This window comes from Bufo gargarizans, chromosome 2 (assembly GCF_014858855.1).
Source record: "Bufo gargarizans isolate SCDJY-AF-19 chromosome 2, ASM1485885v1, whole genome shotgun sequence".
NCBI lineage: Eukaryota > Metazoa > Chordata > Amphibia > Anura > Bufonidae > Bufo > Bufo gargarizans.
In genome coordinates, this window is record NC_058081.1 from 517,927,670 (window position 1) to 517,939,344 (window position 11,675).

Here is an 11,675-nt window from a genome sequence, read left to right on the forward strand (position 1 = left end):
TGACGAGGGCCTGTGATAGGGGAGGCTCAAAAGGTGGGCTAGATGCTTATAACATTGTGTTATCTAGGACAGTTGAGGATACTCGTCTGGTGGACGCCCATTTATGGCATAAGCCAGACCACGTGGATTTCACCTTTAATCAGGGAAATAGTGATGCGGGGGCCATCTCTGAAGGTGGTGGCGTATGCCGATGATGTCTCCATTCTTGCCTCTTCGGAAGAGGAGGTGAGCTGGGTGATGTCAGAGGTGGTCTGCTATTCAGAGGTTTCTGGGTCTCAGATCAACCGGGACAAATGTGAGACTCTCTGGCTGGGGGAAGGGGACCCTGTCTTCGATCTTCAGGGTACTCTTCGAGAACCCCAGAAGTCTGTATAGATCTTAGGCATCAATTTTGGCCAGGATGGAGATTATCATCAGCAAAATTGGGAAAGTAGACTAAAAGATGTCGCCCAAAAGGTGGACCGTTGGAAGGGATGGCCCTATCCCTCAGGGAAAGGGTTCACCTGTGCAAAGCCTACCTGATTCCCATGCTTCTGTATCTAAGCAGTGTTTGTGTTTTGCCAGGGTCTCTCTGGGGTACGGTCTACAGCCTCTTTTTCCAGATGTTGGGAAACAGGCTGAACCTAATCAGGAGAGAGGTTACTTATCGTACAAGGAGACTAGGCGGGTTGGATATGGTCAACCCGGTGGTATTCTTAACAAATACCTTTTTGAAAATTAATATTGCAAACCTCTGGAAAGAGAGGGCTCCTTTGTGGGTAATTTCCTGTAGGGAATGGTTTCAGGCGAGTGAAAGACCTATGTGCGTTACATGGATATCTTCCGGCTTATGTTGCCCCGGATTCTCAGAATCCTGAGACGGTGGGGTCTGAGAAAAGGGAGAGGTGGAGACCATGTCGAGGTTTTCCCTTGACAGGAAGGTTCTATCTTACCTTTTTACTGGCCTTGAGGGACTGCCCAAGTCAGGAACTGGAGGGTGGACTGTCTTTGTTGAATTCAGAAAGGATCCCTAAGAAAGTTTGGGATGTGACTTGGCGCTGCTTCCACGGTAAGCTATATGTAAGGGACAATGTGAAGTGTAGAAACTCTGAGGAAAGGGGTTGTCCCCGGGAGGAGTGTGGTAACCTGCTGGAAACCATGGACCACTTCTTACTTCATTGTCACTTTAATATAGAGGTATACAAAAGGGTGGGGGCTTCCATCGGTTGGCCTAGGCTGGCCGCCCTGTCCTATGTGAAGTGGGCCTATGGGGCTTTCAAAGACCTTGGTGGGTGACACCGTCGCACTTTATTCGTAGTTAGTGCAGTGGTTAGGCACCACATCTGGTGTACACGGTGTCTAGTGTCAACAAAGAGTCACAAAATCCTCCCGGTGGAGACGGTATATAGGAACATCATGGGTGACCTGGTGAAGGTAAGCTCTCTTGAGTACGAAAGGTGGGGGGACCCCAAGACCTCTCGTCTGTGGAGGAGCTTCTGTTTTGGGGTTCCTTACCTGAGTAGTACTCTTTTCCTGGTGGTGGGCTGATATAGCGCACTCATGGGTTTTTGTTTTGTTTTGTAGTAATGTAGGTATGGAAAGGCTTACGGGTACCGAACCATAGCTGGTTTAGGTGTAATAGTATTATGGTGTCTATATTGTATTTATATTGTATTTATAGTGTATTATATAGGTATGTTTTATATTATGTTAGTATTGTGATAATATTATATTATTATATTAGTATTGTTAAGTTTATAGTGGGGTAGTATTGTTAAGTTTATAGTGGGGTTTAGTTAGGTTGGGAGGGGGGCTGGGAAGGAGGAGAGAGTGTATATATTTTTCCTTTCTATTATATACATATATATTTAAAAAAAATATATATACAGTACAGACCAAAAGTTTGGACACACCTTCTCATTCAAAGAGTTTTCTTTATTTTCATGACTGTGAAAATTGTAGATTCACACTGAAGCCATCCAGGCTGTGTAAAGGCTATTTGACCATGAAGGAGAGTGATGGGGTGCTACGCCAGATGACCTGGCCTCCACAGTCACCGGACCTGAATCTAATCGAGATGGTTTGGGGTGAGCTGGACCGCAGAGTGAAGGCAAAAGGGGCAACAAGTGCTAAGCATCTCTGGGAACTCCTTCAAGACTGTTGGAAGACTATTTCAGGTGACTACCTCTTGAAGCTCATCAATAGAATGCCAAGAGTGTCAAAGCAAAGCAATCAAAGCAAAAGGTGGCTACTTTGAAGAACCTAGAATATGACATATTTTCAGTTGTTTCACACTTTTTTGTTATGTAAATAATTCCACATTGGTTAATTCATACCGTAGTTTTGATGCCTTCAGTGTGAATCTACATTTTTCATAGTCATCAAAATAAAGAAAACTCTTTGAATGAGAAGGTGTGTCCAAACTTTTGGTCTGTACTGTACATATATATATATATATATATATATATATATATATATACTGTATATTAAAAAAAAGGGTGTTTTTTTTGTTGCAAACTGACTGACCCCAGTCCGACTGGGGAAAGACTAGGACTTCTCAAAGCTCGGGGTTTGTCCCCTTGGTTTGTCCCCTTTGGGGGTTATCTGTTTGCATATTGGCTGTGGACTGGTGGTGGGTTAGTTAGATTTAGATTTATAAGTTGTATATAATTTGTAGATAGTTTGTATATATAGTTAGTATATAGTTTGTATATAGTTTATGTATATTGTGTATATATTTTATTTTATGGATTTTATGTATCTACGTGTAAGATGTAAATATGTATAGTATGGGGTTACGAAAGTGTTTTAAGTGTGAATAGTATTGTAGGTTCTAGTGGGGTAGTGGACTGGTCAGGATGGGTTTAGTAATGTGTTTAGTTTCTGTGTATAGATATTGTTATGGCCTTTTGCTATTTTTTTATTTACAAATTAAAAGAGTCCATATATACAGAACAAGAGCAGATACTGAGAATTACATCCAGTATACAGGACAGGAGAAGGGCTACTTTGCAGTGTCCATATATACAGAATAAGAGCAGATACTGAAAATTATACCAAGTATACAGGACACAGTATACAGGACAAGAGAAGTGGTACTGTGCAGTGTGTATATATACAGAATAAGAGCAGATACTGAAAATTACATCCAATATACAGGATAGGAGAAGTGGTACTGTGCAGTGTCCATATATACAGAATAAGAGCAGATACTGAGAATTACACCCAGTATACAGGATAGGAGAAGTGGTACTGTGCAGTGTCCATATATACAGAATAAAAGCAGGTACTGAGAATTACACCCAGTATACAGGACAAGAGAAGTGGTACTGTGCGGTGTCCATATATACAGAATAACAGCAGATATTGAGAATTACACCCAGTATACAGGACAAGAGAAGTGGTACTGTGCAGTGTCCATATATAGAGAATAAGAGCAGATACTGAGAATTACACCCAGTATACAAGACAGGAGAAGGGGTACTGTGCAGTGTCCATATATACAGAACAAGAGCAGATACTGAGAATTTCACTCAGCATACAGTATGGATAAGTATGCAGCACGCCAGACCTGCAGGGTATAGCGACAGTGAGGTCACGATATGGGCAATCGAGGGTTACTCACTTTTCTGAGGAGAACCCTTGGCAGGCATGCAACAGTGAAAGAGAGGCAGACACTAGTTCCTCTGGGGCACACTCTGTAGATAGGGACCAGGCCTGATGGTGTGTGAGGTGCCCTGGATGTTGTAGGTGTTTTGAGTGCCTTAGGTAAGGTCCCTTTAAGGATCGTGACGCCAGTGCCTTTAACGGTGGCACACCGGTTTGCAGGAGGATTAAATGAGTACACAGTTGGTGAACCAAACGTTGCTTTACTTGGTGAAAACAGTCCAACTTTGTACATGTAGTTACAGAAGACGTTAATGCAGTCCTTTACAGTTCCAAATGCACAGCAGGTTTATGTAACAGCAGGTTTCTATCTTGCAAGATACTTGGAGGGTATACAGTTTATGCTTTGCATTGCAATGCTGCTCTATCCCCACAGCTATTCTAGCTGGCTGGATCCCAAGGCCCGGATGCCTAATTGCTGGCTTAAATCCTTGGTATAAAAATCCTTCCTCCAGTATTTGCACTTGCCTAGGTTACAATACCTTCTTTTCCTAGCTGTCTTCACTGCTGGATGGGAAAGGTGGCTGCAGGTTTCTCCCAGGAGGTGCTTTCCTACTACTGGGGTATCTCAACTGAGCTAAGCTTAGCCTCAGGAGCTTCAGGCTGACTAGGTGACTCCTCTAGTCCCCTGGAATACACTGCCTCTCCCCTGTCTGGGCCGTCCTATATATAACTAGGGCTCTCTAGCTCCCTCTAACGCCTGGGAGGCTAAACTGCACCCTGACAGGCCTGACACCCAGTTAACACAGGAAATGCATACACATAACAGTAAGGCAGTAAACACATTAACCCCTTTGTGTAGTGCCCACCTTTACCTAGTGGGACACTACATACCCCCACGCTATGACGTTGCAACATGGAGGGTCCGCCCATCTGGAAGCGGCAGCCTGAAAGACAAATGAGAACATGCATACCAGCAATCACCACAATAACAATATAAACAATGGCAAACAGTGTCACTGAAAGGAGTGGTGAAAAGGGGCGTCGTTTTCTTCTTTCAGGATAATGTAAGGTTACAGGGGTGCTGACCTGGTGCAGCATATCGAGGATACCAGGATTAGTCCATAATAAGCAAATTGTCCATAATAGAACAGTTGTAGTCCATAGAAAATGTAAACAAACAAAAAGTCCTGGGAGGCTCAAAAGATATCATGAGTCCGTACCCCGGCTTGCAAAGGGTTAAACAGGGGTTTCCCGTGAGGGGCTACCTGGGCCCATAATGTAGTCTCCAAACCTCACAGGTGGGTGCCCCCTGGTAGAACGGGTGGACCTCCTTACTGGCAGGGGTTCTTCGTGCCTGGATTCAGGAAGGTCAGAGGTGCCCACCGCCTCTGGAGCTACTTCAGGAGCTCTCTGGGGTAAGGTGTCCTGAGGCTGAGAGCTAACAGGAACGGGAGCAGGAACCATTAAGTTCAACCAGGGCGTGAGGAACCAGTGGAGCGGCTCTTTGTCATGAACTAAGTTCTCCACAGCCAGCATAGGGTCCATAGGCGGAGCCGGCAACTCCGCTTCAGAAGGCTCAGGCTCCATATCCTCTGCCGCTGGTTCTCCTTCTATACAAGGCTTGAGACGGTTCCTATGAACGATTTGGGAACCTTTTCCTTCTCTGGAGACTTGATAAATATGTGCTTCAGCATTCGGGATGGCAGAAATAATATAGGGAATCCTTTCCCATTTGCTGTCCAACTTGCTGGTCCGGTGGTTGTTTTTCAACCACACCTTGTCTCCGAGAGCCAGGGGTTCCGCATGGGCATGGGCAGCCTGGTCATAGTCTTTTTGCTGCTTTTCTCGAACATTCTCCATGCGTTCCTGGACGATCTCCTTAGCATTGAGGAGACGTCTTTGGTGTTCCACTACCCAATCCGTCCTTGGCAGTGGGTTGATCACATCCGGTACCTGCACACCCAGGGAGTGATCCGCAGGCAATCTCCCTTGTCGGCCAAACATCAAATAGAACGGGGTGTAACCGGTGGAACAATGAATGGTGTTGTTGTAAGTGTACATGAGCTGCGGCAACAGAGTAGGCCAATCACCCCTCGTTTCAGGGGGTACTGCTCTCAGCATTTCAATGAGAGTCTTATTCATTTTTTCACAGAGTCCGTTACCTTGCGGATGGTAGGCAGTGGTCCAGACCTTCTGGCAGTTATGCAGCAGGCACATCTCATGGAACAGCTGTGACTCAAACGCAGACCCTTGGTCGGTGAGGATTCTTTCTGTGCAGCCATAGGGCAGCAGGAAATGCTTCCAGAACGCCTCCGCTGTAGTCTTGGCTTTCAGGTCTTTCACAGGCACTGCTATGACAAACTTGGTTAAGTGATCAATAATAGTCATGGCATACGTATACCCTGAGCGACTCAGCTCCAACTTCACATGGTCAATAGCAACAAGTTCTAAAGGAGTTTTACTTACGATAGGATGGAGAGGCGCCCTCTGGTCATGGCGTTCAGTTCGCCCCACAGCACAGGCAGTGCATTCTCGGCACCATTTCTCAATATCTTCTCTCATCCCAATCCAATAGAATCTTCTGCGAATGGTGGCCTCAGTCTTCTGCACACCGAAGTGTCCGGACTGGTTGTGATACATATCCAGCACCAGGCTGGCATCCCGATGTGGTAGAAGAATTTGATACACTCTATCACAGGACACTGGATCCAGACTCCTTCTGAGCAACAGGCCTCTTTGAAGGAATAGTTGGTGGCGATGTCTCCACAGTCTCGCTAGTTCTGGGTCTGCACTCTTCCTGCGGATTCTCTCAGGGATTTTCCCACTGGTAAGGAAGTCAAGCGGTTCACCGAGGACTCTACTTTCGGACTGGAGCTTAATCCATCTTTCTTGATCGCCTCTGGACTCAGGACCATCTGATGAGGGAGGATCAGCAGCAGGGAGATCTTCAGTACGGATATTATCCTGCTGGGAAAATTTATTGTAGAACGCTGGCATTCCCACTTCTTCCCAGGCCTCTTTTAGTTCATCTGGGGCCTCTGTAGTGGGAAGCCGCCACAGAGCATCAGCGTTTTCGTTGGAGAGGCCTGCCCAGTATTTCACTGTGAAGTCATAGTTGGCAAGGCGGGAGGCTCATCTTTGCTCCAGTGCCCCTAATTTGGCTGTATTCAGATGCGCCAGGGGATTATTGTCCATGAAGGCAACAAATGGTGTGGCAGCGAGAAAGTCTTTAAACTTTTCGGTCACAGCCCATACTAAGGCAAAAAACTCCAGTTTGAAAGAACTAATTCTGGTCGTTCTTTTCAGCTCCCTTCAGGGATCTGCTGGCGTAGGCAATTACCCTTTCTTTGTTATCTTGCACTTGAGCCAACACGACCCCCAGGCCTCTTTTACTGGCATCTGTGTAGAGGTGGAATGGCTTCTGATAATCTGGGTAACCCAGAACAGGGGGTTCAGTCAACTTCTTCTTTAGGAGTTGAAAGGCAATTTCCCGTTCTTCGTTCCATTCAACAGGAATAGGAGTTTTTGGGCTCTTCTTTGGATGCCCCCTCAGGAGTTCCTGGATGGGATCCGCAATTTGAGCGAAATGCGGGATGAAACGCCTGTAATACCCTGCAAAACTGAGAAAGCTTCTCACCTCTTTCACGGTCGTAGGAGTAGGCCAGTTGCGGACAGCAGCAAGTTTATCAGGCTGTACTCCATCGGCACTGACAACGTGCCCGAGGTATTTGACTGCTGGTTTCAGCAGGTGGCACTTGGATGGCTTGATTTTGAGGCCATATTTAGTAAGAACTTGAAACACCTCACCCAGGTGCTTTAAATGGTCCTCATACGTCTTGGAGTATATAATGACGTCATCTAGGTATAATAGTACAGTCTCAAAATTCCTATGGCCTAAGTAATGTTCCATCAGCCTCTGGAACGTTCCTGGAGCGTTACACAGTCCAAACGGCATATAATTGAATTCAAACAGGCCCATAGGTGTAGTGAAAGCAGTCTTTTCTCGATCTTCTGGGGCGATGGGTACTTGCCAGTACCCACTGGTTAAGTCCAAGGTGGAGAAATAGGCTGATGACCCCAGGGCAGTCAAGGACTCTTCAATGCGTGGCAATGGATATGCATCTTTGTGGGTGATTTGATAAATTTTTCTATAATCCACGCAGAACCTTATGCGGCCATCTTTTTTTCGGACAAGAACTAGGGGCGCAGCCCAGGGACTATGACTGTCCCGGATTATATTAGAGTCTTTCATCTCTTGTATCATTTCTTTCACAGACTGATAGGTAGTAGGTGGTATGGGTCTGTATCTCTCCTTAATAGGAGGATGAGAGCCAGTGGGTATGGTGTGTCTGATTACACTGACCTCTCCGTAGTCCGTGGAGTGTTTGCTGAAAGCCTGGTGGTGCTCCTTCACCAGCTTCAGGACTCCCACTATTTGCTCCTTTGGGGTGGATTCGTTCCCCACATGTAGTTCTTCCCACCAGGATGTTGTAGGGGTGCTGCTGCTCTGTGTGGTCTGGAACGCCTCCGTGGCAGGCAGACGGATCACATCCTGGAAAGACACTTGGAAAAGCTGAGCAACGGGGCAATGCTTAAGGAGAGTAACGGGGTGATCACCAAAGTTAATTAAACGAACAGGCATTTTACCTTGAGACACGGTCACCAGGCTCTTGGCTGTTCGTACGAAGGGATGATTCTCAATGGGAATAGGTTCCACTAGGGCTTGATAGTCCTGGCCCTGGATCCCTAACACAGAACGGCACCACAGGATGATCTGGGAATTTGGAGGCAGTATTACCGGCCAGTTATCCCGGATCCGGACAGTACAAATTTCTCCTCTTTTGTTGGCGAACCTTTGTTGAGCACACAGCACGCTGATAGTCTTTTGAATGACTCTTCTGCAAGCAGGCAAGGCTGAAGATATAGTCTGATTCAGGGCGTCAAGCACTTTGGAGTAACAATTTTTAAGTTACATTAGTCCCTAAGATCACAGGGTGTCCTCCTTTATCTCCTGCTTGTACCACAATCACGCCTTGCTGTGGCAGGGTTGCTTCTCCCACCTGAAGGGTAGGTTCCCAATACCCATGGACTGTCACTGGCTTACCGTTGCTGGCAATGATATCTAGACAGGACTCTGGTGGCTGGGTGAGGAGACTTGGATCCCAGAACTTGTCAAAGGCAGGTCGTTGAATAGTGGTGACCTGTGACCCAGTATCCAGCAGGGCTTCAAAGGGTATCCCGTTGATACATATTTTAATTTTTGGACGGGATCCTACATATTTAGGCATCCAGCTTTGATGCTTTGGACCTACTGTTCTACCTCCCGAAGGGCGGTCCTCTGCCTCAGGGGTTGCCCGTTGTAACTGCCAGCACATTGATTCAGTATGTCCATATTTCTTACAATGATGGCAGACAAGCTGCTTTCTACTTCTGGGCTGGTGACTCGGTCGCCCATCAGGTTCTTTTGGATATACATCCCTATAGGCAGGTGGGAGCCTTGGAGGAAAAGAGCCTTCATCTTCCAGTAACAATGGTCTCTCCCACTCCTCTATTTTCTTACACACCCTCTCTAAGCTTAGAGTAAGATGGTTCACTTGCTCCATTAGTGCTGCCACTACATCGGTAACTAGAGCCTGGGTGGCCTGACTGACTCCTGCAGGCCCCACATTAACAGTCTTTGGCTGACAAGCCTGAGGTTCAGGGAAGGCTGCTGGCTCTGGAGCAGGGTTCTGGCCTAGTATACTGATGGCCAATTCCTTAAAATCCAAAAATATACAGTGGGGGTGTTGAGCTGACAACATCCGTAGCTGGCCCTTTAAATGCTCAGTACTTATGCCCGCAATGAACTGCTCTCTAAGAGTCTGGTCCTGGTCCTCAGCTTCTTTGGGATCCACTTGGACTACAGCTCTCAGTGTCTCTTGTAAGGACAGGGCAAAATTGCGGAGCGACTCTCCAGGCTGCTGCTTTCTGCTGAAGAAACACATTTTAACTTCTGGCACCGTTCTGGCCTCAAATGTGGTGCCCAAGCGATCAAAAATCTGTTCCAGGCTACTCTTCTCAGAGCGGGGCCATGACATGACTTCCCTGCGGGCGGCCCCTTCTAACTGAGCTAGGAGGATCTCCATTTGTTGTTTGGCAGATATGGGATAAAGCCGGAACAAGTCCAGTATCTGCTCCCTAAAGTCCTCTAACTTGTGGGCTTCCCCTGAATAACGTGGGAACCAGGGGGCCCCAAAATAATACGGCATGGTTAACGGCATCAGGCTTGGCGGTGCCGCGGCGGCAGGGGCCCTAGAGTCGGTGGTGGGTACTTCAGAAGGCACGACTGGGGCCACCTGCCCGATTTCCTCAGGTGCGGACATGGCGTTAATATGTGGGTATGGCCCTTTAATTGCAGCGGAGCGGACCAGAGCGGCAATGTGATAACTTTTTCAAAATAAAGTCTTTGATCACTAAAGGGATCCCCTCCGGTGCCCTGGCAGGGGTCGGGAATGTTCCGGTAAGGTAATCGGAAGAGCCGGCAAAAGTTTAAAGTCCGTACTTACTCTGGAGATGCTCGCTCCAGATCTTGCGAGATGCGTGGCTACGGGTGTCGAGCGTCCTGCGTACAGCGTCAGCTGGTGGGCGCGGTCTCTCGTAGCTCCGGGACTCAGGTAGGCGGCACCTTTTCTTCCAGACAGGGCGGCGTTCTTCCTCCTTGTTGGCTGGGCGATGACTCCACCTTGTTCTTTTTGAAGCCAAAGTCCTCTTTTTCGCGCCAAACAGTTCCACAAGGCGCACTTGTACGCCAATTCAGGTTAAGTGGGCAAAATCGCTGTCGATTCACTGACAGCAAGCGGTGGCTTAAATAAGCAGCAAACAGTCCAGACAATATAATCTTCACACCGCAAATTATTATAGTTCACTTTGGCCCAGTAATTTTCAATAAAGCAATTAGGGCTTGGTCACTTTAAGGCAAATAACAGCACACAGTTTTTGTATCTGCAATGGCGCAGGAATGATCGTATACTGTTTGTGATGCCAATTTATGCAGCACGCCAGACCTGCTGGGTATAGCGACAGTGAGGTCACGGTATGGGCATCGAGGGTTACTCACTTTTCTGAGGAGAACCCTGGGCAGGCATGCAACAGTGAAAGAGAGGCAGACACTAGTTCCTCTGGGGCACACTCTGTAGATAGGGCCTGATGGTGTGTGAGGTGCCCTGGATGTGGTAGGTGTTTTGAGTGCCTTAGGTAAGGTCCCTTTAAGGATCGTGACGCCAGTGCCTTTAACGGTCGGACACCGGTTTGCAGGAGGATTAAATGAGTACACAGTTGGTGAACCAAACGTTGCTTTACTTGGTGAAAACAGTCCAACTTTGTACATGTAGTTACAGAAGACGTTAATGCAGTCCTTTACAGTTCCAAATGCACAGCAGGTTTATGTCACAGCAGGTTTCAATCTTGCAAGATACTTGGAGGGTATATATTTAATGCTTTGCAGTGCAATGCTGCTCTATCCCCACAGCTATTCTAGCTGGCTGGATCCCAAGGCCCGGATGCCTAATTGCTGGCTTAAATCCTTGGTATAAAATCCTTCCTCCTGTATTGGCACTTGCCTAGGTTACAATGCCTTCTTTTCCTAGCTGTCTTCACTGCTGGATGGGAAAGGTGGCTGCAGGTTTCTCCCAGGAGGTGCTTTCCTACTACTGGGGTATCTCAACTGAGCTATCCTTAGCCTCAGGAGCTTCAGGCTGACTAGGTGACTCCTCTAGTCCCCTGGAATACACTGCCTCTCCCCTGTCTGGGCCGTCCTATATATAACTAGGGCTCTCCAGCTCCCTCTAAAGCCTGGGAGGCTAAACTGCACCCTGACAGGCCTGACACCCAGTTAACACAAGAAATGCATACACATAACAGTAAGGCAGTAAACACATTAACCCCTTTGTGTGGTGCCCACCTTTACCTAGTGGGACACTACCCTAATCCTGCCTGCCCTCACTAGCCAGTAACAATAGCCCCCCAAAAGTGTCAGTAACCATAGCCCTTTAATTTATACACTGAGCAGATGGCAGATCTCCCTTCCCTGGTCTGCGCTGCTTCCACTC